Below are 27,940 nucleotides of genomic sequence, written 5' to 3' on the forward strand. Positions count from 1 at the left end.
TTCACTCCTATCCCACCACCACCACCACTGATGTCATCCCTATCTCCACCACTGATGTCATCCATATCCCCACCACTGCCACTGATGTCATCCCTATCCTACCACCACCACCGATGTCATCCCTGTCCCACCACCAACACTGATTTCATCCATATCCAACCACCACTGATGTCATTCCTGTCCCACCAACCCCACTGATGTCAATCCCACCACCACCACTGCCATCACCCCTTTTCCACCACCACTGATGTCATCCCTATCCCCAACACCCATGTCATCCCTATCCCCACCACTGCCACTGATGTCATCCCTATACCACCACCACCACCACTGATGTCATCCCTATCTCCACCACTGATGTCATCCATATCCCCACCACTGCCACTGATGTCATCCCTATCCCACCACCACCACTGATGTCATCCCTATCCCACAAAGAATGTCATCCTTATACCACCACTGATTTCATCCCTATCCCACCACCACCACTGCCATCATCCCTATCCCACCACCACCACTGATGTCATCCCTATCCCACCACCACCACTGATGTCATCCCTATCCCCACCACTGATGTCAACCTTATCCCCACCACCACCACCACCACTGATTTCACCCCTATCCCACCACCACCACTGATGTCATCCCTATCTCACCACCACCACTGATTTCATCCCTATCCCAGCACCGCCACTGCCGTCATCCCTATCCCACCACTGCCGTCATCCCTATCCCCACCACCAACAGTGATTTCATCCATATCCCACCACCACTGATGTCATCCTTGTCCCACCACCGCTGGTGTCATCTCTATCCCACCACCACCATTGATATCAATTCTATATCACCACCACTAATGTCATTCCTTTCCCACCACTAATGTCATCCCTATCCCACCACCACCACTGCCGTCTTCCCTATCCCACTGATGTCACTGATGTCATCCCTATCACTACCACTGCCACAATGTCATCCTTATCCCCACCACTGCCACTTATGTCATCCCTATCCCACCACCACTGATGTTATCCCTATCCCACCACCACTGATGTCATCCCTATCCCACCATTACCACTGATGTCTTCCTTACACCACCACCACTGATGTCTTCCTTACACCACCACCACTGATGTCTTCCTTACCCCACCAACACTGATGTCATCCTTATCCCACCATAGAGTATATAAAATAAGTGCAGCGCTATAAATTCAAAGTGATTCAAAAATATACTATATTATTAAATAAGCAATAAAAATATACAATAGTGAATACTAGTAAATAAGCAATATTATTAAATAAGCAATAAGTGTCCGTCATAAATGAATCAAACAGTCCATCTTAATAGTGAGACACTAATGATCACCACGTGAGTGTATAGTGAACAAAAATTAGTCCTCCGAATAATAGGAACGAATCATGAATATTGGGCATATAGATGGTGGATGCTGTATAGGTTTTAAAGTCTGGTGGTAACCATGCCAATCAGGAGAGAATCCAAAAAGTGGAAATGAGATTATATAAACAATCTTGGTGACCTTCTCCGGAATGTGATATAACAAATAAAGATGTGCAGATACCACCACCCATGTAAAATGGAGGCTTACCGAAAAGTTAGGATCCAAAACAGCGTATGCTGTATGAGTCAGAAAAGCTTAACAGTTGCCCCCTGGCAGATGATGGGGAGATCCCAACGGTACACTGGAGTCCTAGGGATGCCTCACCGGGTTGTCTTTTCTGTGTAGAGGTTAGAGATGTCCTTGGACCAACCCCACATGAGAAAGAAGAAGGGCCATATAGTGTAATTCCGTAAATATGTAAAATTTATTAAAAAGAAACACACTTACATATTAAGAAGAATAAATCAAGCGCTTGTGAACAAAAATGGCGGCAGTGGAGTCCTCCCATCCTTATCCCACCACCACTGATGTCATCCCTATCCCACCACCACCACTGTTGTCATCCCTATCCCACCACCACCACTGCTGCAGTCATTTCTATATGACCACCACTGATGTCATCCCTATCCCACCACTGATGTCATCCCTATCCCACCACTGCCGTCATCCCTATCCCCACCACTGCCATTGTTGTCATCCCTATTCCACCACCACTGTCACTGATGTCATCCCTATCACTACCACCACCACTGCCACAATGTCATACTTATCCCCACCACTGCCACTGATGTCATCCCTATCCCACCACCACTGATGTCATCCCTATCCCACCATTGTCACTGATATCATCCCTATCCCACCACCACTGTCATCCCTGTCCCACCACCAACACTGATTTCATCCATATCCCGCTGCCACTGATGTCTTCCCTATTCCGCCACCACTGATGTCATCCTTATCCCCACCACTGCCACTGTTGTCATCCCTGTCCCACCACCACTGTCATCCCTGTCCCACCACCACTGATGCCATCCCTATCCCAAAACCACCACTGATGTCATCCCTATCCCCATCACCTCGGATGTCATCCTTGTTCCACCAGCACTGCCACTGATGTCCTCCCCATCATGCCAACCCCACTGCCACTGATGTCATCCCTATCCCCACCACCACCACTGATGTCATCCCTGCCCCATCACCACCACTGTGGCTGATGTCATCCCTATCCCACCAACACCATTGATGTCATCCCTATTCCACCACCACCTCCACCATTGATGTCATCCCTATCCCACCTCTATCATTGATATCAATCCTATCCCACAACCACCACCACTGATGTCATCCTTATCCCACCACCACTGATGTCTTCCCTGCCCCACCACCACCACCACTGATGTCATCCCTGTCCCATCACCATCACTGCGGCTGATGTTATCCCTATCCCACCAACACCATTGATGTCATCCCTATTCTACCACCATTGATGTCATCCCTATCCCACCTCCACCTCTATCATTGATATCAATCCTATCCCACAACCCCCACCACTGATGTCATCCTTATCCCACCACCACTGATGTCATCCCTATCCCACCATTACCACTAATGTCTTCCCTATCCCCACCACCATTGATGTCTTCCTTACACCACCACCACTGATGTCTTCCTTACACCACCACCACTGATGTCTTCCTTACACCACCACCACTGATGTCTTCCTTACACCACCACCACTGATGTCTTCCTTACCCCACCACCACTGATGTCATCCTTATCCCACCACCACCACTGTTGTCATCCCTATCCCACCACCACCACTGCTGCAGTCATTCCTATACGACCACCACTGATGTCATCCCTATCCCACCACTGATGTCATCCCTATCCCACCACTACCATCATCCCTATCCCCACCACTGCCATTGTTGTCATCCCTATTCCACCACCACTGTCACTGATGTCATCCCTATCACTACCACCACCACTGCCACAATGTCATCCCTATCCCACCACCACTGATGTCATCCCTATCCCACCATTGTCACTGATGTCGTCCCTATCCCACCACCACTGTCATCCCTGTCCCACCACCAACACTGATTTCATCCATATCCCGCTGCCACTGATGTCTTCCCTATTCCACCACCACTGATGTCATCCTTATCCCCACCACTGCCACTGATGTCATCCCTGTCCCACCACCACTGTCATCCCTGTCCCACCACCGCCACCAAAACCACCACTGATGTCATCCCTATCCCCATCACCTCGGATGTCATCCTTGTTCCACCAGCACTGCCACTGATGTCCTCCCCATCATGCCAACCCCACTGCCAATGATGTCATCCCTATCCCCACCACCACCACTGATGTCATCCCTGCCCCATCACCACCACTGCGGCTGATGTCATCCCTATCCCACCAACACCATTGATGTCATCCCTATTCCACCACCACCTCCACCATTGATGTCATCCCTATCCCACCTCCACCTCTATCATTGATATCAATCCTATCCCACAACCACCACCACTGATGTCATCCTTATCCCACCACCACTGATGTCTTCCCTGTCCCACCACCACCACCACTGATGTCATCCCTGTCCCATCACCACCACTGCGGCTGATGTCATCCCTATCCCACCAACACCATTGATGTCATCCCTATTCTACCACCACCTCCACCATTGATGTCATCCCTATCCCACCTCCACCTCTATCATTGATATCAATCCTGTCCCACAACCACCACCACTGATGTCATCCTTATCCCACCACCACTGATGTCATCCCTATCCCATCACCACCACTGATGTCATCCCTATCCCACCACCACTGATTTCATCCCTATCCCACCACTGATGACATCTCTATCCCTCCACCTCTTATGTCATCCCTATCCCACCACCACCACTTCCATTGATGTCATCCCTTTCCCACCACCACTGATGTCATTCCTATTCCATTACCACTGATGTCATCCCTATTCCACCATCACTGATGTCATCCCTATCCCACCACCACCACCACCACAACCACATTAATGGTAAGTTGAAATCAGAAATGTTTTACTGTTTTATATAGTAAAAAAAAATGGAGCAAAATTATAATTTTTCAAAAAGGGGGGGCTTCACGGTTTCTTGCACCGGTACCCTGAATGTTCTAGTTACGCCTCTTCTCCATTTACAGATAGGACGATACCTGAAAATCAGGAGAACATTGATCAAGCTCTTGCAAGAGCAATATGTGCTTTTGGATCAGCTTTGTCAATAACTGAAAATGCATATTGCCAGGAAGCTTTTACATTATAATGAGGGATAGGGGAGCGTTTACCTGTTCTCATGAATAGTTGAAATGTTCTTTACATATACCATCCTTGTTATTCCATTTGTAATAAAAAAACAATCTTAACCACCCCTTAATGACCAGACTATTTTTTGTGATACGGCACTGCGTTGCTTTAACTGACAATTGCGGCACTGCGTTGTTTTAACTGACAATTGCTCGGTCGTGCGAAGCTGTACCCAAAAGAAATTTACATCCTTTTTTACCCACAAATAGAGCTTTCTTTTAGTGGTATTTGATCACCTCTGTGGTTTTTATATTTTGCACTATAAATAAAAAAAGACCAACAATTGTTTTAAAAAACATTTTTTTTTACTTTCTGCTATGAATACATATCCATAAAAATTATATAAAAAAGCAAGTTTAGTTTTTTTACTGAATAAGCTGTACGTTTATTTCAAGCATAATATTTTTATATACACTTCATTTCATGTTCCCAGGGTAACAAAATAACCTTCAATTTGTAAAACTACTCCACACTGATTTTTGTTTTTTTTTCAAAATTTACATTTTTTCCACAAATAGAGGAAAAAAAGTTTTTTTTGCAATGGCTTAAAAATTTCAGGAAATGTTACATCTCTACTTTTGACTGATTGAGAATAGCAATGAGCAAGGAATTTAAGAATACCTCTTTAGGAGCCTGCAGTTGCAGAAGGAGGACTTATCTCCTGGTAATTGGGTCCCATGAAGCCCTATAGGGGTAATCTGCAGCAGGGTCCCTGCAAATCCTGTCTGCACACTGTCCAGGGAAATATAGAACCATCCAGTGATGGATACTTCCCTCCAAGCATAAAAATGGTTGCTCAAGAGCTGAAACCTCACCCTTGAATGTGGAAATCATCCACTGAAAAAATGGCAAAAACCATACTGTGGCTTTAGGAAAAACAGTGCAGTCATGAATGACAAACTTAGTGCTGTGCAGCGTAGCAAACAGATCACTTCCAAACCATTTTGAAGGTAAAGGCTCTGCAACTTTCAACACATCTACACATATAGAACCCAGGATAACAGGATTAAAATGAAATGCTGAGTCCGGTGTGGTTGTACTGGGAGTCTGGCTAGTGCAGACCCGACTGGGGTTCTCAGTCACCCTGTGCCCCTAATGAAATAACACATAAGAGGGCCCAGGAAAGCTGGAAAATGGGTTTCCAGGGCTCTGTAGGGTAAGCTGCATTCCACAAGCCCCCCGCCCAAACGCGGAAGGAAACCCCAGACGGGTTGACTTCCAAGTTAGTCCATAGTTCCAGTCCCCCAAAGCCTGTACCCACACAGTACCCCAAACACATTGTTGCAAACTGAGCATTACTCACCCAGCCAACCTCTGCCTCTCTCGTAGAAAATACCAGCTGCTGGGGAGAAGTGCGGACTGGTCCTTCCCCCCTGGAGTCATTTCAGTTGCTGGAGAGAAGACAGGGTGGCTGAGCTCACTCAGTCATACTGTTGGGGATCTGGGCCGACTGCCCAGCATCCCTGGGGTATACAGGTGGAGACTGAAGTCCTATCCACTTTACTAGATGAAAATCCCCCAGTGTTTGCAGAGCAAGGCTGACATCCTCCTTTCCCAATGCCAAACCATTTTCTGGGGTTGTGTCAGTAAAGACAGAAGTTCCATCTACTACCACAGAAAATTCATCTTTTGTTAGTTGAGGGCAGAGGCCAACAGCACTCTGCCCTGTTGCCAGCTCTTCTGCTGGGTTGCTGTCACATACCTGGTGGTAGAGTCTGGTATGCAGCGGGATGCCTCTCTTACACCTCTGACTCGAGGCCCCTGATAGAGAAAACAGAAGGCACAGGAGTGCAGAGTCGCACGAGTGCCTGGCAAGGTTGCTAGTAGATGAGCTGGACCAGAACTGAAGCAGGAACTGGAACGGACCCAGGAACAGCTGTCAGACAGGAAACTGGAGCTCAGGCAGGTGCGGGCAGATGGACTGGAAGCGTAGGCACACAAGTCCAGAGCAGGTGGACACTGGAGCAGGGTCAGGTGCAGGCAGGTTCGGCAACAGGCTGGCAGCAAGCTAGTAGAGGGAGCAGGCAGAAACGTGGTCTCAGGTACAGGCAGGTTTGGCAGGAGGCAGCAGAAGGAGCAGGCAGGAACGTAGTCAAAACAGGTCGAGGTCAGACGCAGACAGATAAGCAGGGATAGTCAGGAGCAAGCCGGGTAGGGTCAACTGGAGCAGGATACAGGCAAATGACAATCAGGGGTCTCAGGTAACGCTGTAGACCAGACAGCACCGATCCAAGGAAGTAAGGCAGTTTAAATAGTCTGTTAGTGCCACAAACGTCACTGGACGCACGCGTGTGTGTGCGCCCGTGCGCGCCATTGTTGGCATTTCACGCGGCACTAGTGTGCAAGCGTGTGCGCATAGGTGCGCGCAAACGTGCCTGCGCAGCCCTTCTCAGTGGGACATGCAGAACAGGGGGACATCATAGATTTGTTTGGCTACCTCGCTGCCAAACCTGCCTGTACCTGAGACCACGTTTCTGCCTGCTCCCTCTACTACCTTGCTGCCAGCCTGTTGCCATCTTGATTGCTGGCGTGCCCTTCCTGACAGTTGCTGTCAGTGGAGACCGCAGGCCCATCCACCGACATTAGCTCAAGCTGCAGTTGTGAAGTGCCAATTGCATTCTTTCCCTGGAGCTTCTGTGGAGTTGATTGTTGTGTGCAGAGGTCAACAGCACCATGCTCTGAAGCCAGCTCTTCTGCTGAAGGCTCACCAGGTTGTTCCTCCTCATCAGAAAAGTCTATTAAATCCCCAGTCTCTGGAACTGGTGTCTGGGAACCCAGAAGATGTTATCAGTGCTGGGCAGAGGTTAACAGAGCTCTGCCGTGGTGTCACCACTTCAGCTTTTGGGACTGCCATCTCCGGTGTTTCTGCTGCCAATTCTAGGGCATGCTGCTGAACATGTTCTAGCAGTTCCCTGTATGCCCTTTCCAGATGCTGTTCTTTCCTTAGCAAGTATTCAAGATCAGGTTTAAGCTCACAGATCCCCTTCATAGCCAAACACAAAACCATCTGTAAGGCTCTCCCACAGCAATCCAGGGCCGCCAAAGTCAAGTCATTTTGTTGTCTCCTCTAAATATTCCTGCTCTGCATGCCATTCCAGAGCCCGATATCGATTGTCCAGCTCTATCTCCTGCTGGACCAGCCTGTCCAACTCAGACACCCATTGCTTTTGGGGCTGTTCTCCCAGGAATGGCATCCGCAAATCCCGTTATTCACTAGCTCATTGCCCTGGGGTTGGAAAGAACCTGCCCTGGTGTGTACCAGTGACCTGGAGGGCTTCAAGCCAGACCTGCACCCGAATCCACTGCCTGATCTCCAAGTACTGATCCGCAGACACAAGGTAAGGTAAGCTGGGTTCCACAAGCCCCCCCGCCCAAAGTGACTCCCGTCACAGTACCCAGTCAGGGTGTCCAGAGTCCGTCACCGGGATGTCATCAGTGGTGGTGATGGAGGGATAGGGGGACAGCAGTGATGGTGGTGGGATAGGAATGACATCAGTGGCAGTGGTGGGACAGAGATGACATCAGTGGGGGGATAGGGATGACATCAGTGACCGTGGTGGGATAGGGATGATATCAGTGACTCAGTGACAGTGGTGGGATTGGGATGACATCAATGGAAGTGGTGGGATTGGAATGACATCAATGATGGTGATGGGGATAGGGATGGCATCAGTGGTGGGAAAGGGATGACATCAGTGGTGGGATAGGGATGACATCAGTGGCAGTGGTGGGATTGGGATGACATCAGTGGTGGTGGTATATGGATGACATCAGTGGTAGTGGTGGGGATAGGGATAACATCAGTGGTAGTGGTGGGGATAGGGATAACATCAGTGTTAATGGTGGTGATAGGGATGACATCAGCGGTGGTGGGATAGGGGTGACAGCAGTGGTGGTGGTAGAATAGAAATGACGTCAGTGGCGGTAGTGGGATAGGAAAAGAATCCCAATTAAGTTAGTACCTAAAACCAGGGTGACACTGTAGGTACTCTTGAAAAAAGTGTGCCAACGTCCCTATAATTTGTATGGGAGATATAAAAAACTAGTGGATTTGGACTTTGGAGGCACACAGGTAATTAGACTATGAAAAGTAAAAGGATTTTGAGATTTATTTTATTGAGTTTAAATTATAAAAATGGACACAATTATTAAAATCAATACAGTATCAATGTTATTATTATATTATTATACAGGATTTATATAGCGCCAACAGTTTGCGCAGCGCTTTACAACATGGGGCAGACAGTACACTTACAATACAAATCAATACAGGAGGGATCAGAGGGCCCTGCTCGTTAGAGCTTACAATCTAGAAGGGAGGATCAAGTGGAGACAAAAGGTAATAACTGTGGGGGATGAGCTGATGGAAAAAAAAAAAAAAAAAAAACCCGCAAGGCTTTCTATTGGCGTCTTCTCTCAGAAACTGGGGTTACTCTGGTGCTTCCGATACGTCCAATACATACTATCAGCTTTTTAACGCAACCCATTGATTGCTTGCTCTATCAACAGCATAATTACAGTCACAATCTATTGATTTTGTCTGACCATAGGTGGTAAGCTATATTCTATATTCATTTATATTCATCTATATCTGCACACCCAATTTGGTGTGTTTATCTAGTTTCAAACTTCTGTTTCTTGACAAACAGGCTCTGCCCCCTATCTAAATATCTCACATTGGCTCAAATGACTTTTTTGTAGCAATCGGGTATCTGTAACAGCTTCAAGGAGATTGGGAGGCATTAGGAGTTTGTGTTTTACGTACAAGAGATTACTTTTATTGATATTTACACATTTTTCCAATATATATATACATATATATATATATATACATATATATATATATATATACACATATATATATATATATATATATATATACATATATATATATATATATATATATATATATATATATAGGCATTATATGTGTCAATTAAATGGCCTCCCCAGTTACCGGGTTGTACCATTGGCCCCCGTTTGACCATTTTCGTTTATGGGGCTTTCTCCATGGATCACTACAACGGGTTGAAATTTTATTACAGATCTCTATTTCACATTAATGTATATTCTGTTCTAATTTTTGTTTTTAATGTATATGCACTTATTGTTATATTTTTTCATATATATTCAGCAGAACTACCTCTAGCTCCTGAAGAAGCTTTTTTTGACGCGCAACACGTCAAGCGTATAGTGAGCATATAAAGTGGAATACCTACTGCACCTGCAACTCAACCCACAACCTTCGTTCCTACATTCATAACTGCAATCTATATCTGGGAAGTTATCTTTCCCTTTTTATTTGAATGTTGGATTTTATGTACCAATAGTAGGGTTAAAAATACACGCAGGATAGGCTCCACTCTATATATACAATATATTTGTTATATTGATACTGTATTGATTTTAATAATTGTGTCCATTTTTGTAATTTAAACGCAATAAAATCTAAAAATCCTTTTACTTTTCATAGTCTAATTACCTGTGTGCCTCCAAAGTCCAACTCCACTAGTATTTTATATCTCGCAGTAGTGGGATAGGGATGACATCAGTGGTATTGGGTGGATTGGCATGACATCAGTGGTGGTGGTGGGATTGGGAAGACATCAGTGGTGGTGGTGGTGGTGGAACAGGGAAGACATCAGTGATGGTGTGATAGAGATGACATCAATGGTGGTGGTAGTGGGATAGAGATGACATCAGTGATGGTGGGATAGGGATGACATCAGTGGTGGTGAGATAGGGATGGCATCAGTGGTGGTGTGATAGAGATGACATCAATGGTGGTGAGATAGGAATGACATCAGGGGCAGTGGTGGGGATAGGGATGACATCAGTGGTAGTGGGCTAGGGATGACACCAGTGGTGGTGGGCTAGGGATGACACCAGTGGTTGTGGTGGGGATAGAGATGAGGGCAGTGGTGGGATAGGGGTGACGGACGGCAGTGGTGGTGGTGGGATAGGGATGACACTAATGGTGGTGGGGATAAGGATGACACCAATGGTGGTGGGGATAGGGATGACACTAGTGGTGATGGTGGGATAGGGATGACGGCAGTGGTTGTGGTGGGATAAGGATGACATCAGTGGCAGTGGAGGTGATAGGACAGGGATGACATCAGTGGTGGTGGGATAGTGATGGCATCAGTGGTGGTGGTGGGATAGGAATGACATCAGTACTGGCGGTGGGATAGGGATGACATCAGTGGCAGTGGTGGTGGTGGGATAGTGATGACATCTGTAGTGGTGGTAGGAAAGGGTTGACGGTGGTGGGGGTGGTGGAATAGGGATGACATCAGGGGTGGTGGGATTGGGATGACATCAGTGACCATGGTAATGGTGGGATTGGGATGACATCAGTGGTGGTGGGATTGGGATGACATCAGTAGCAATGGTGGTGATATAGGGATGACAATCAGTTGTGGTGGAAAAGGGATGACATCAGTGGCAGTGTTGGGGATAGGGATGACATCAGTGGTGGTGGGATAGGGAATACATCAATGGTGTTGGTGGTGGGATAGGGATGACACCAGTGATGGTGGGATAGGGATGACACCAGTGGTGGTGGGGATAGGGATGACACCAGTGGTGGGATAGGGATAACATCAGTGGTAGTGGAATAGGGATGAATTCAGTGGTGGTGGGATATGGATGACACCAGTGGTGGTTGTGGGATAGGGATGACATCAGTGGCAGTGGAGGTGGTGGGACAGGGATGACATCAGTGGCAGTGCTGGTGATGTGATAGTGATGACATCGTTGGTGGTGGTGGGATAGTAATGACATCATTAGTGGTGGTGAGATAGGGATGACATCGGTGGTGAAATGGATGGGTCCCCTCACAGTGGCGGAACTCCCAGGGCCTGGTTGCAAATGCTACTGCTACGAACCTGGTAGTTCCGCCACTGAAATGAAGGTTTTTTTTTAAAGGAGTGTACTTTTGTGACACTTCCTTACTTGAAGATGCTGCTGTCAAAGAAACACTTTGTGATTATCCAGAAGCAGCAGAAAGAGCGTTTCTGGAATGAGAACTCTGGAGGGAAAAGTTACTTGCACTTTAATTTTGGTACTTACATAGTCAGGTTGAAAAAAGATATAAGTCCATCTAGTTCAGCCAAAAAAAAAAATGCAATCTCATATACACAATCCTTCACCCACAGTTGATCCAGAGGAAGGCAAAAAACCCCAGCAAAGCATGCTCCAATTTGCTACAGCAGGGGAAAAAGATCCTTTGTGATCCCCTGAGAGGATCTGATTATCCCTGGATCAACTTTACCTATAAATGTTAGTACCCAGTTATATTATGTACATTTAGGAACAAATCCAGGCCTTTTTTAAAGCAATCTACTGAAATTGCTAGAACCACCTCTGGAGGGAGTCTATTCCACATTTTCACAGCTCTTACTGTGAAGAAACCTTTCTGTATTTGGAAATTAAATATTTTTTCCTCTAGAGGTAAAGAGTGCCCCCTTGTCCTCTGTGATGACCTTAAAGTAAATAACACCAAGTTCACTATATGGACCACTTATTTGTACATATTGATCATATCCCCCTTAATCTCCTCTTCTCAAGAGGGAATAGATTCAGTTCCTAAAATCTTTCCTCATAGCTGAGCTCCTCCATGCCTCTTAGTTTGGTTACCCTTCCCTGCACTTTTTCAAGTTCCTCAATATCTTTTTTTTTGAGAACTGGCGACCAAAACTGAATTGCATATTCCAGATGAGGTCTTACTAATTATTTGTACAGGGGAAAAATGATATCCCTCTCTATGGAGTCCATACCTCTCTTAATACAAGAAAGGACTTTGCTCGCTTTGAAAACCACAGCTTGGCATTGCATGCTATTATTGAGCTTACCAAAACCCCCAGATTCTCCACCACTGATTCCCCCTAGTATGTATGATGCATGCATATTCTTAGCCCCCAAGTGCATAAGTTTACATTTATCGACATTAAACCTCATTTGCCACATAGTTGCCCAATTAGACAATACATTGAGGTCAGCTTGTAAATTGGAGACATCCTGTAAGGACATTATTCCACTGCATAGCTTAGTGTCATCTGCAAAGACAGAAATGGTACTTTTAATCCCAGACCCTATATCATTTATAAAGATATTAAAAAGTAAGGTTCCCAGCACTGAACCTTGGGGTACACCACTAACAACCCTAGACCATTCAGAGTAAGGCTGGATTCACACCTATGCATTTTTAGTGCATTTTGCAGATTTGCGCTACAGAACGTGTTCCATAGGAAACAATGTTAAATGGACTGAAGTGCAAATATGCAAAAAGCACTAAAAATGCATAGGTGTGAATCCAGCCAATTACCATGAAGTTATATATATTCACTTATATATGTTTTTACGCACATTCACTTCATATGGCACTTTGTTAATAATATGTATACTTTTACTTATACTCATGTAGCCATTATGGCTAGTGTTACATATTGATTGCATACCAGGAATTCAAATATTCACTTATATACGATTATACGTATATTCACTTTTATATGGCACTTTGTTAAATATAGGTATATTTTTATTCTGGGTGGTTTGCAGCACAACACACACAGGTGTTAATCTGACTCATTTAGGGTCCACCCATATCAGGTTAGGGAGCGCCAATTACCCCTTAATCTTTTCTTTTTTCAGTTATCACGTGCCTGGTGCTGGAGGCCAATGGAGAGAGAGGGCTTCCCTTGCGGCTAAGTTCCAGACCCTCCAGGAGAGGTCAGACCCAAAGTAGCATGGGTCGCCTGCTGAACTGTATTCAGGAGGTTCCAGAGTACAGCTGGTGTGCTGGCATAGAATCAGCAGACAGGTGGCGCCCGTGAGGTGTTGCAGGATTCGGATAATGCTGCGTCTGGAGCATAGTCAAAAGGAAGCCTAGGTCATGAGCTGGGTTGGTATCAGAGCAGACGTGGTCAGGTGAATAGCTGAGGCCGAACACAGGAAGCAAACAGGAAACAGGTCAAGGACAAGTCGAATCAGTAACAGGAGACACAGGAATATCACAGAGATATCAACCAGCAAATGCAGACATTAGCAGACTTCCTTATATAGGCCCATATGACCTGCTGGTAAAGATTCTGGGTCCTAAATTCCTTCTCCTGCCAGAGATGCTGGGTCCTAAAGTCCTTCTTCTGCCATAAGTAGAGATGTTGGGTCCTAGAGCCCTTCTCCTGCTGTTGGTTCCCTGACAGTGCCCCCCCGACAGACAGCCTCCGGATTTGGCCATTTAGCCAATTTTCTCAGGGTATTTGGCCCGAAACTCTTAGAGTCTAGGGGCATGTACAATGGCTTCAGGTTCCCAGGAGCTCTCTTCAGGTGGATACCCTTTCCATTTAATTAGGATTTGGGTTTGTCTCCCTCGCTTCCTGCGGTCCAGGATTGATTCTACCTCAAATTGTGTGTCCTCTCCAATAGTCACTGGTGGCGGTGGTGGCTCCGCTCTCCCTGGAAATGGATCTGGAACAGTTAGTTTAAGCAAGGAGGTATGAAAGACTGGATGGATCCTATATGAGTCAGGCAGAGACAGTTCGTACGCCACTGGGTTTATTTCCTGTTTTATCTGAAAGGGGCCAATATGGCCCTAGCTTCTGCGAAGGGCAGGTCAATTTCAGGTTGGCAGTAGACAGCCACACTTTGTCCCCTACCTTGAAGGCAGGATTCCCCCTCTGTTTCCAATCAAGGTGTTTTTTTGTAATCCACTTGGGCTTTCTGTATGGACTCCAGGAGGACCTGATAATTGTTTTGTATGAAAACCAGTCTGTCCTACAAGGTGGGTACAGTAGTTTCAGGCATAGATTCAGGCAGGGCAGCAGGGTGGAATCCATATCTTGCCCAGAATGGGGACTGGTTCGTAGCTGAATGGACATTTATTATACGCAAATTCTGCTAGTGGGAGCAGGGATGCCCAGTTGTCTTGGGAAAAAACTAAAAAGCAGCGAAGGTATTGCTCCAGGGTTTGGTTTGTGCTTCCGTTTGCCCATTACTTTGGGGATGATAGGTGGATAATAGGCAGAGTTCTACTTTAAAGACTTTGCAAAACCTGGAGGTAAATTGCACCCCCCGGTCCGAAACTATGTTCTTTGGGAGTCCGTGAAGTCTGATGATCTCTTTGATGAAAGTATGAGCCATTTCGGCCGCAGAGGGAGTACCAATCATTGGTATGAAGTGGGTCATCTTGGATAGTCGGTCTACCACAACCAGAATGGTCATGAAGCTTTCAGAGGGAGGAAGGTCAACAATAAAATCCATAGAGATCATTTACCAGGGGTGATTAGGGATAGGCAAGGGTCTCAATAACACCCAGGCTTTGGCTTTGTTGCCTTTGCTACATAGACATGTCGTGCATGACTTGACGTAGGATCTGCAGTCCCCACTGAGGTTAGACCACCAACAGGACCGCTGAATGAGCTTGTTAGTCTTACGGGCCCCAAAGTGCTCAGGTCGTGGAATGTCCTGAGAACCTGAAACAAAGATTTTGTCCTGGTGCCAAAGTAATCCATCCAGCCTCCTTAATGAGTCATGTTCAGATTTGGGGCAAGATGCAGAAACTTGTTCAATGGATGCCTTTAGGCTGGGTTGAATTAGCAAAAAATTTTGCGCAGATAAAATGGTGCTTGGAGGAGCACATTTAGTAGATTCGGGGAACATCCTGGACAGGGTATCGACTTTCTCATTTTTGGAACCCGGGCAGTATGTCAGGTGGAAATTAAATCTAGAAAATAATAAGGCCCATCTGGCTTGTCGAGGTCTTAGGCTTTTTGCAGATCTTAGATATTCCAGATTTTTGTAATCTGTGAAAATCATAATTGGGTGATTAGCACCCTCCAGCAGGTACCTACATTCTTCGAGGGGCAACTTTAATTGCCAGGAGTTTTCTGTCACCCACATCATATTTTCTCTCGGCCTTGTTCAGCTTCCTGGAGCAAAAGGCTACTGGATGAAGCAGGGACTTTGGTCCCTGACGCTGAGAGAGCGTGGCTCCTGTAGCTACTTCGGTTGCGTCCACCTCAAGGACAAAGGGAAGAGCTGGTGTTGCAACACGGGAGCAGAGGTGAAGAGGGCCTTCAACTGATCAAAGGCCGTTTGAGAATCCTGGTTCCAGGAGAAGCACAAGTGTAAGTGAGTGAGCTGGGGGATCGGGGCAATGATAGTCGAGAAATTTCGAATAAATTTCCTATAAAAGTTAGCGAAGCCCATGAACCTCTGGACCCCTTTCCTGTCAGAAGGTACAGGCCATTCCAAGATTGCTGAGACCTTTTGAGGATCCAGGAGATCCCCTCTGTGGAGATTATGTGTCCCAAGAACTGGATAGATTGTTTCTCGAACTTGCACTTCTCTGCTTTGGCGTATAAGCCATGGGTTCTGAAGGTTTTTAAATTTTTAAGCAGAATGTTAAAGAAGAAAAAAAAAAAGAGAAAAACAAACACATACAAATCAATGGTAATAAAAATAAGAACATTCTTTAACCGCTTGCCGACCGCCTCACGTAGATATACTGCGGCAGAAGGCCTCGTACAGGCAAAACCACGTACCTGTATGTTGCCCTTTAAGGGGTGGCCAGCGGGCGCGCGGCAAGCTCCGTGAGTCGGGTCGCGGGTCCCGTGGACTCAATCGCTGCGGGGATACCCGCGATCGCCGCACGGGGAGGAAAAACGGGGAGATGCTGATGTAAACAGCATCTCCCCGTTCTGCCTAGTGGCAGTGTCACTCGATCTCTGCTCCCTGTCATCGGAGCAGAGATCAGTAACGTGTAACACGCAACCACCCCCCCACAGTTAGAAACACGCCCCTAGGACACACTTAACCCCTACACTGCCACCTAGTGGTTAATCCCTTCACTGCCAGTGTCATTTACACAGGAATCAGTGCATTTTTATAGCACTGATTGCTGTATAAATGACAATGGTCCCAAAAATGTCCGATGTGTCCGCCATAATGTTGCAGTCACAATAAAAATCGCTGATCGCCGCCATTTAAAAAAAAAAATTAATAAGAATGCCATAAAACTATCCCCTATTTTGTAAACGCTATAACTTTTGCGCAAACCAATCAATAATCGCTTATTGCGATTTTTTCTACCAAAAATATGTAGAAGAATACGTATCGGCCTAAACTGAGGAAAAAAATTGTTTTTTTATATATTTTTGGGGGATATTTATTATAGCAAAAAGTAAAAAAAATGTGTTTTTTTCAAAATTGTCGCTCTATTTTTGTTTATAGCGCAAAAAATAAAAACCACAGAGGCGATCAAATACCACCAAAAGAAAGCTCTATTTGTGGGAAAAAAAGGACGTCAATTTTGTTTGGGAGCCACGTCGCACGGCCGCGCAATTGTCAGTTAAAGCGACGCAGTGCCGAATCGCAAAAAGTGCTCTGGTCAGGAAGGGGGTAAATTCTTCCGGGGCTGAAGTGGTTAACATTCTGCCTAAAAATTTGTGAATCAGTACTGCTTGGACCTTGAAGAAGGGGACATACCCCGAAAACTTGTCCTGAAAAATTATATGTTAGTGCAAATAAAAAAAGTATCACGGACAGTACTCAATTTTCTCTGTCACAATTGCACCAATACGGCTACAATCAAATCAAGTATGAAGGTTTTTAACACTTTTCTGATGTGCTCTTGATGGAGTTCAAGTGAAGCTGAGAAAATTAGTATGTTGTATAGATAGACAATTAATAACAGGTCAAGGTATTCCCCGAAGATGTCATTCACAAAATATTGGAATGTCGCGGGGGCGTTACATAGCCCGAATGGCATAACAAGGTACTCGAAGTGCCCAAATCGTGTTCAGAAGGCGGTCTTCCACTCATCACCTTCGCTAATACGAACCAGGTAGTGGGCCAACTTTGTGAAAACCCAAGCTGTTCGGAACCTTTGTAATAACTCAGGAATGAGAGGGAGTGGGTATCTGTTCTTGATGGTGATTTTTAGGTCCCTATTCAATGCATGGTCTGAGAGAAGGATCCCTCTTCTCAACGAAGAAGATGCCAGCTCCAGCAGGTGAAGAGGAGAGGCGGATGAATCCTTTGGCTAGGTTTTCATCTATATATTGTTGGAGGGCCTCCAGCTCGGATAAAGGAAATTTTCGCACAAAGGGGAATTCTGCTCCCCTAGCAACTCAATCGGGCAGTAGTAGGACCGATGTGGGGGCAGGGCATCAGCACCTTTCTTGTCAAAGACATCAAGGAAATCAAGGTAGGTCGAAGGGACGGCATGACAGGGATCTGGTGTAGGTTGAACTGAGAGACAGACTGAAGGGTTGACAAGCGTTGGCCACAGTGTTGGCGACAGTAGGGAGATGAGAAGCTGATTTCTCCCTTGGGCCAGTCGACTTGCGGGTTGGGGCCCGCAGCCAGGGTATCCCTAGGATGGCTGGGAATATAGGAGACCCGATGACGTCAAAGCGGAGTAATTCCTGATGGCCTGAATCTGTGGTGGCAAGGACAGGGATAGTCTCCTGAGTGACAGGTCCAGAGCTGGGAGCAGTACCATCTGCTAAATGTACATCAAGTCTTTGTTCCTTTAGTTTCAGGGGTATGCGCAAGTTCTTGGCAAGGTTGATGTCCAAGAAACAACTACAGGCTCCAGAGTCAATGATTCTCCGCAGGCAAAAAAATTTGTCAGAACACACAAACACCGTTAAAGTCTATGGGACACGAACATAAATAATCAAAAGTGCTAATTTTAAAGGCTTATATGCAAGTTATTGTAATAAAAAGTGTTCGGGGACCTGGGTCCTGCCCCGAGGGACATGTATCAATGCAAAAAAATTTAAATTTACGTAACCGGGGGGCCCCGCCCCCTCTGATGCCACGGGGAAGCCATGGGAAGGTCCCCGTGGCATCAGAGGGGGCGGGGTCAGGCAGATACGTCACCGGGTGGCCCCGCCCTCACTTATATAAGAACTGTCAAAGGAAGTGTCACACGGTGGGGGCCTCCCATGGAGGCGGATCGGTGGCAGATTTTTTTTTTCCTTTTTCGGTCCATCGGCAGAGCGATATAAGAAGATGAATGGACATCGTGGGACATTTTTATTTTTTTATTTTTTAATAAAGGACTTGTCCCAAGATGTGTCTTGGTTTTTTTTTACATTTTGACACTTTTTTTTGTGAAATGGTAGGGGTACATTTGTACCCCGTTACCATTTCACACAGGGGGGGAGGCCTGGGATCTGGGGGTCCCCTTGTTAAAGGGGACTTCCAGATTCCGATAAGGCCCCCTCCCACAGACCCCCACAACCACCAGGCAAGGGTTGTGGGGATGAGGCCCTTGTCCCCATCAACATAGGGACAAGGTGCTTTGGGGGGCTACCCCAAAGCACCCTCCCCATGTTGAGGGCATGTGGCCTGGTACGGTTCAAGAGGGGGGGCGCCTCTTTTCCTACGGCTTGCCAGGTTGCAAGTTCGGATAAGGGTTTGGTATGGATTTTGGGGGACCCCTATGCCATTTTTTTAAAGTTTTGGTTTGGGGTTCCCCTTAATATTCATAGCAGGGCCTGGTAATGGACTGAGGGGATCCCCATGCAATTTTTTTTTTAATTTTGGTTCGGGGTTCCCCTTAATATTCATACCAGGGCCTGGTAATGGACTGGGGGGGATCCCATGCTCTTTTTTTGAATGAGTTTTATCTATATTGCAGAGACCCGACACTTCATTACAGCGGCAATTAGTTTTAAATGACAATTTTTCATTTAGAAATGTAATTTTGCTGCGCTACTATTCTAAACACTATTCTATACCACTTTACATGTATACTATAGACACCCCCCAGGCACAATATTTAAAGGAATATTTCATTTTTATTGTTTCACTTTAAGCATTAAAAAAATCACTTCTCCCGAAAAAACGGCCGTTTTAAAAAAAAATTTGCAGTGATACATGTCCCCTGGGGCAGGACCCGGGTCCCCAAACACTTTTTATGACAATAACTTGCATATAAGGGAGGGAAGAGTGTAAGAAGACAGGGTTAAGGATGCTAATAACACTTAAAATTACTGGAATATGTAATGGTCACATTAGGATGCCCCTAAACAGGCCCAGTTGGCGGGTGAGAGTGATGTATGGGTGGTATAAGTGGTATGTTTGGTACACTAGAATGTTTGGAATTAACTACAGATATGAGGTTAGGCAATGTGGGGTCACTAAACCGCTACTCCTCAACTGAGGTGGTGAGACTACAGTACACAATTTCACTCAGTCCACACCTCTTATTCTAGAGGGGTGAGTATCTTTATTAGAGCTGGAGTGGCTTTCTTCTTCATACAGTCTAAAATAGACGAACTAGGGCGATACATTTTCCTGTACTGCAGGATTGAAAACAGACCCTGCATACTGGCAAATGTATACCTTCCTCCCCCCTTCGATAGGCTCATTGACTTTGTCCTGGATAAGCCTGGGGTGCTGGTGATAGTAACGGGGGATTTTAACATGGTAACAGACCAGAAATTAGACAGGTTTTCCCCGTGACACAAACAGGGAGCGTAGCGGATAGCCGGCTAACTAACTTTTTGAAAGAAACCGGACTGAGAGATATCTGGAGAACTCGGAACCCGGAGACCCGACAGTACTCATGCTTCTCCAGGACACATTCCATGCTCTCCAGGATTGATTTAGTCTTGGGGAATGAGAAAATGATGCCCCTGATAAAAAATGTAAACTACAAACCAAGGGGCCTGTCGGACCATTCCCCGGTGACAGTAACACTAGAGCTGGGGGAACGTAATCATCCTGGGGGGTGCAGGTTAAGCCCCTTCTGGATCGAACTGATGGGAGACCCGAATTAAATTTTACTCCCCCTGCGAGAGTTTATGGACTTGAACCGGGGGACCACCTCAGAGGGAATAGTATGGGACTCTATGAAGGCCTTTTTAAGAGGCTTTAATGATACAACAGATTTCAAAAATTAAAAAACAGACTAAGGACTGGGAGAGACTAATGGGGGAGAGGGTAACAATAGCGAAAGAGCAATATATTAACAATCCGACACTCGAAACACTCAGGAACTGGATAGAGGAGCAAAACAATTACCATTTAGTGACCCTCCGGAAGATAGAGAACAAGCACCTTTTCCAGAGACAAGCGGCTTTCGGAGAAGAGGAAACTGTGGGACGCATGTTGGCGCAACTGGTCAGGGCAAACTCTCCTATCTCCGTAGTACCTACGATCACTACAGAGGATGGAAGAGTGAGCTCCTATACTCCAGAAACAGTGGGCAAATTTAAAGAATACTACGAGGATCTGTATAGATCTCGCCAGGACGACACGAGGGATGGAATGGATAGTTTCTTCAAGAACTTGAATCTTCCCTCCCTCTCTGAGACGGACAGAGCTGAGCTAGACTGCCCCATCACGTTAGAGGAGCTGCAGCAGATCACTAATAAGATGGTGAAACAGAAATCTGAGGGCCCAGATGGACTCCCAGAGGAAATATATCAGCATTATGGGAAGGTTCTGCTCCCCCCCGAGCTGTTGAGGGTATTGAACTGCTCGATGGCAAAGGGTGCTGTTCCCTCATCAATGATGGACTCCACTATAATCACCATTCATAAGGAGGGCAAAGATCCACTTGAAGTTGCCTCATATAGGCCTATTGCGCTATTGAATACAAGATATGAAAATCTTTGCAAAGGCCTTGGTGGCTAGGCTGAATAAAGTTATATCGAAACTCATCCACCCAGACCAAACCGGCTTTATACCCAGAAGAACAACCAGTACAAATATAAGGCAGCTATATTTGAATGTACAGGCTCCAATGGACGGGATGCCGCCAAGGCCTTCGATGGGCAGTACCTTTGGAAGGCTATGGACGCAGTTCAGCTTGGACCAGGATTTATTAACTGGGTTAAAATGCTTTATAGAGCCCCAGAGGCTAGAGTAAAGGTAAATAATGAACAGTCCGATAAATTTGGAGTAGGGAGGGGGACGGGACAGTGTTGTCCCCTGTCACCCCTCCTCTTTGCCATTGCTCTCAGAGCCTCTAAGCAGGTGAGGGGCTTTAGAAGTGGTGATCACGAGGAAAAACTCACATTATATGCGGATGACCTATTGCTGTTTCTGGGAGACATGCAGGAGTCACCTCGGAAAGCTATGAATAATATTAATAGCTTCGGTCAAATTTCTGGGTTAAAGATAAGCTGGGCAAAATCTTGTTTGTTACCTGTAGACCCCCTGGACGATCCTTTGCCCGAGGAGGTGGCCCAGATTCCAGTGGTGAACAAATTTAAGTACTTGGGCATAAATATCTCAAGAGACCCTCAATGCTACACCTCAGACAACTTCGACCCGTTATTGGCCAAATTTAGGGATAAAATAAAAGTCTGGAAATGCTTGCCAATATATGTGGCTGGTCGCTGTAATTTAATTAAAATGATCTGGATGCCGCAACTCCTCTATGTATTACATAATTCTCCAACATGGCTGTACAAAAAGTGGTTTCAAAGGATTGATACTCTGTTTAAGGAAATGATCTGGAAGGGTGGCCCTGCAAGAATTCGGTTAAGCATTTTGCAGCTTCAGAAACAGGAGGGAGGAGTGGCCCTTCCACACCCTTTTTAGTTATTTCTTGACGTCACAACTCCAGCATATAGGGGGTTGTAACCTAGTAGGCTGAGAAGTAAGAAAAAAGAGGCTCCTACAAAATACCCCACATGACTCAATAGTTGAAGCCTTGCAGGCAGGATTCTTTCCCTCAGGACTGCCTACCCTGAACCTTATGATGAGAGCATGGGATACGGTAAAAGTAATATTGAAGTATAGTGGCCTTACAGAGTTTACCCCTCTGTGGAAAAAAGGCAAACTGGGAGAATTGCAGAAGATGGGGGTAGTAAGGGAATGGGAGAGGTGTGGAATAAAATCCATTTCTCAACTATACGTAGATGGATCCTTGAAATCTTTTCAGGAACTGAGAGACCAATACGCCCTCCTAAATAAGTCCTTTTTTAAGATACCTACAGGTCAGGCACGCTTTGGAAGAACAATTTAGAGGAAGGACTTTAGAATGGAGTACAATTCCAGTACTTCAAAATTAATCAATGCAGAGTCAGGGAAAGGTCTAATTTCAAAAATATATTCACATATTAATAAGGGGAGATAGGAGAGATGGAACCCTCTCTGTATAGGAGAAAGTGGGAAAAAGAAGTGGGAGACATTACAGAAATGCAGTGGAATAGAATTTTGGAACTGGCCCCACTGGTCTCACTGACCCCCTCCCAGAGGATGTCACATTGGACGGGGCTGACGGGAATCATCGAACGGGCGTATGATACCTCCACTGAGTTGGAGGCAATACACTGCCTACTGGGATTAGTGGAGGGAGTGGGAAATCTAGGAAATCAGCAGGTAGCAGTTACGAGATGTTTATTCCAAGCAAGGAACCTGATCGCCTGGTGATGGCAGTCGGCACTGCCTCCGTCCAGTAAGGAATGGCTAAACAGTATGAATGGGGTAATTCTTAAAGAGAAAGCGGTATATATAAAGCAAAGCGCGCTAAGGAAATATGAATTGATTTGGAAACCCTGGTGGGACGCAAGAGGGATTGATATGTAAACCTTACTTACCGGGAAAAACACTGACTTGATGGGAAGTGACCCAAAAGAAAACTGTTCAAGAGAGTCTGAAAGATGATTGGTTGGATGGAATGAGTGGATAGGATGAGTTGGGTAGGTGTACCGGATGGGTGGGAAGCTAGACCCATATAGAATCCCAGACAGGTCCCCCATAGGCTGCCAGACCCCCCCCCCCCAGTAATATTTATAATGTGTGTATCATATAATACCCCTTTTAAAGGGATGAAATGAACAGAGGAGGGGGGTGGGATTTGGGAGGACTGCTCGACTTTTGATACTGTTTGTAAAAACGAAGAAAATGTTGAGTAAAGAAATAAAGTTTAAAAAAAACCTTGCATTTTAGCCTTTAAAATGAGCACTTTTGATTTTTTTTATGTTAGTGTCCCATAGACTTTAACAGTGTTTTGGCAGCTTTCGAATTTGTCCCAAACACCGCATATTGTTCGGTGTTCGCAGAACATCCAAACAACCAAAGTTCCGAATCTATGTTCCGGCCTAACTGTTCACCCATCCCTACCTTTGGCATTAGCCATGTGGGTTGGAAGGTCTGGGTGAGTTCGAAACCATCGCTCCAGCAGCCGTCGGTCTAGTTGGATAGAGACTTGGATGAGATTCTCTAATGACGTGGGAGCCTCAATCCTAGCTAACTCGTCCCTGAAAGTCTCGGATAAGCCCTGCCGAAACTGGTATTTCAGGGCGGCATCATTCCACCTGCTATCAGCTGACCACTTGTGAAACTCCACCATATAATTCTCCACCAGTCATCTGCCTTGTACTAGGACATGAAGGGCAGACTCGGCGGTAGCAGTCCACTGTGGATCGTCATATAATGTAACCATAGCTTTGTAGAAGGTGGCAACTGAATCCAGTACTAAGTTCTTTTGCTCAAGGAGGTTATGAGCCCAGGTCTGTGGCTCATCTGCTAAGAGTGAGATGATGAAACCTTCACATTGAAAGTTCACAGGCATTTTTGAAGGCCCTGAATTTCCGGCGGTCACCTGAAAAGTGCTCAGGAAAGGGGACTCTGGGCTTCGGAAGAGGTGTGGCTATTGCAGGAGAACTGGCTGTTGAAGCTGAAACAGTGGAGCTAGTAGCTTGGTTAGAATCTGCAGGAGTCATGGTGGTAGTGAGAGAGTGAAGGCGTCCTTCCAGCTGAAAGTAGCCTTCTTGTAAGCTCTGGACTACTTGTGTAAGATCCATCATCTGCTGACATAGGGCCTCCAATGCAGAAGCACCTCTCTTGGCCTCAGACATTGTTGCTGGTTGATACCATCATGTACCTGGTGCTGGAGGCCAATGGAGAGAGAGGGCTTCCTTTGCGGCTAAGTTCCAGACCCTCATGAGGGTGAAAACAGGAGAGGTCAGGCCCAAAGTAGCTGCTGGACTGCATGCAGGAGGTCCCAGAGTACAGCTGGCGTGCTGGCGTAGAATCAGCAGACAGGTGGTGCCCGTGAGGTGTTGCAGGATTCGGATAATGCTGCGTCTGGAGCATAGTCAGAAGGAAGCCTAGGTCATGAGCCGGGTTGATATCAGAGCAGACGTGGTCAGGTGAATAGCCGAGGTCGAACACAGGAAGCAAACAGGAGACAGGTCAAGGACAAGCCGAATCAGTAACAGGAGACACAGGAACAGGAATATCATGGAGATAACACACTGGAGGAGCCGAAGATCAACCAGAAAATGCAGACACTAGCCGACTTCCTTATATAGGCCCATGTGACCTGCTGGTAAAGATGCTGGGTCTTAAAGTCCTTCCCCTGCCATATATGCTGGGTCCTAAAGTCCTTCTCCTGCCATAAGTGCTGGTAGAGATACTGGGTTGGTTCCCTGACACCAGTGCTCTAAAAACCCAAACCCCAACCTCCCAACCTCCTCCTTACACCAGGTCTTTAGCCATGCATTCAGCTGTCTAAATCACCTCCTGCCTTTCCTGTATTGTGCAAGGCACAGGCAATATTTCTGAGAATATCACCTTGGAGGTCCTTCCCTTCAACTTGCAGCCTAGTTCTTTAAATTGGTTCTTAAGGAGCCTCCACCTTCCATATATTCTGTCATTGGTTCCAACGTGGACCAAGACAGCTGGGTCATTCCTAGCCCCTCCCAGTAATTTATCAACCCGGTTCACCACATGCCGAACCCTGGCGATCCTGGCAACAAATTATTCTATCAGTCCTTCTGATTATAGAATCCCCTATTACCACCAACTGTCTAGGCCTACCTGCACTCCCCTCACCACCCCTACTAGATGGGCTGCTCTCCCGGCTATTTCGGTGAGCAGTGATATCTAGGGCTGCCACCTCTGAGCTTGATTACCCCCCACATCTTCACCCAACTTGGCGAATCTGTTAGGGTGCTCAAACCAAGGGGTGACCTTCTTTTTCTGTGAGCCCCTGCCACTCCCTCTAACTGTATTAATCCATCTTCCTACCTGATAATCCTGACTTACCCCTCCACCCTCCTCATTAACCCAACTAGCCACCAACCTTGAAAGGACCCCTTTCAAGGTTGTCAGTACTGCCCAATGTTGCAATTTGCTCCTCCAGATCTCTAAAGCGAGCTTCCAGAAGGGCAACCTGCTCGCATCTGTCGCAGCGGTATCCATCTGGAGCAGTTGCTCTATTGTTGTATACATGTGGCACACTGTGCACTGTACAAAACCTTCAATCTTGCTAACCCCCATTTTCCCAGTTACAATAATAATGTTACTAATGGGAACTTTCAGATATTATGTACAGGTTTGATAACTCCTGTTTGAAACTCTGGTTTTTAACTCACCACTTAGTCCAGTTCCAGCAAGCAAAAAGGTGGCAAGCTCAAGATTGAGCATGCTCAAAAACAAGTTCTATAGATAGTTTTGTAGGACCTCAAGCACCTGTGACCAATTAACCACTCCCCTTAATTAGTAGTCTGAAGGAAGGAAAGAAAAAAAAGTGTTAAAAAGCTGCAAGGAAAAACCCCAAAAAGAACCTAAAACTGCAAACACAGCAATCACCAGAAGTCAAAAGCAAAACTGATTTTCACTCTCCACTCAAAGTTCCCACTCTTCAGCTTCCAACCAGCAAATCTGTCCTCATTCCAAAAAGTATTTTTAAGTATTTTTAATGTCTTTAGGGCCTGGGTGTGTTTTATCATCTTTGTAGCATTTGGAAAAGAATATTTATTCTCACAATATTTGCAAATTGCAGCTTTGCCCCCAGCAGAAATTGTACTGTCAAAAATGTTTCCAAACTCTATTTTACTGAGAGGAAGAAATGAAATACACAATTTACTGAACAGAAATCACTGAAAATACTGATAGGAAATCACTATGCTGTGATGGTAGAGAACATTAATAGGAATCATTTAAAGGTTATAAAAATAAATGAATTTGTCAGACAAATACACCCTCTTACCTGTCAGTTTCTGTCCTATCATGCCTTAATTATTGTCTATTGTGTCCAAACAATCACAACTGTAAACTGGAGCCTTTCCCCTGCAGTGCCCCCTAGTGGAATATATGCATATTTCTTATGTTTGAGAACTGCATTAAGAAGTACAGTGTTACTTGAATTGTATCCCAGGATTTGCTTGTCTTCAGCTGAGTGAACTTGCAATAATTGAAAACTTTACATAAAATCTCAGAAATCTTTCATTAATTCATGTTATATGATATGAATACCATGTCATAGATCTATGATTAATCATTGTAAAAGAACATATTCCACACGTATTTCGTTTTTATCCAATTTCTCTGGAAAATTAAAAACGGTCTTGAAAAAAAAAAAAACAGCAAAAAAAAAAAAAATAGATTTTTCCTACATACTTACAGTGGGGCAAAAAAGTATTTAGTCAGCCACCAATTGTGCAAGTTCTCCCACTTAAAAAGATGAGAGAGGCCTGTAATTGTCATCATAGGTATACCTCAACTATGAGAGACAAAATGTGGAAACAAATCCAGACAATCACATTGTCTGATTTTTGAAAGAATTTATTTGCAAATTATGGTGGAAAATAAGTATTTGGTCAATATCAAAAGTTCATCTCAGTACTTTGTTATATATCCTTTGTTGGCAATGACAGAGGTCCAACGTTTTCTGTAAGTCTTCACAAGGTTGTTACACACTGTTGCTGGTATGTTGGCCCATTCCTCCATGCAGATCTCCTCAAGAGCAGTGATGTTTTGGGGCTGTCGCTGGGCAACACGGACTTTCAACTCCCTCCAAAGGTTTTCTATGGGGTTGAGATCTGGAGACTGGCTAAGCCACTCCATGACCTTGAAATGCTTCTTACAAAGCCACTCCTTCATTGCCCGGGCGGTGTGTTTGGGATCATTGTCATGCTGAAAGACCCAGCCACGTTTCATCTTCAATGCCCTTGCTGATGGGAGGAGGTTTGCACTCAAAATCTCACAATACATGGCCCCATTAATTCTTTCATGTACATGGATCAGTCGCCCTTGCAGAGAAACAGCCCCAAAGCATGATGTTGCCACCCCCATGCTTCACAGTAGGTATGGTGTTCTTTGGTTGCAACTCAGCATTCTCTCTCCTCCAAACACTACGAGTTGTGTTTCTACCTGACCATATGACATTCTCCCAATCCTCTTCTGGATCATCCAAATGCTCTTTA

The 27,940-nt window shown here is 45.6% G+C and overlaps 1 protein-coding gene across 4 annotated transcripts in view; it reads left to right on the forward strand.

Moving 5' to 3' along the window:
- SLC6A17 (solute carrier family 6 member 17) overlaps nucleotides 1–27,940 on the forward strand; it is a 1,431,819-nt gene that overhangs the window by 550,343 nt on the left and 853,536 nt on the right. The gene's annotated exons all lie outside the window — the stretch shown is intronic.

This window comes from Aquarana catesbeiana, linkage group LG02 (assembly GCF_042186555.1).
Source record: "Aquarana catesbeiana isolate 2022-GZ linkage group LG02, ASM4218655v1, whole genome shotgun sequence".
NCBI classification, from domain to species: domain Eukaryota; kingdom Metazoa; phylum Chordata; class Amphibia; order Anura; family Ranidae; genus Aquarana; species Aquarana catesbeiana.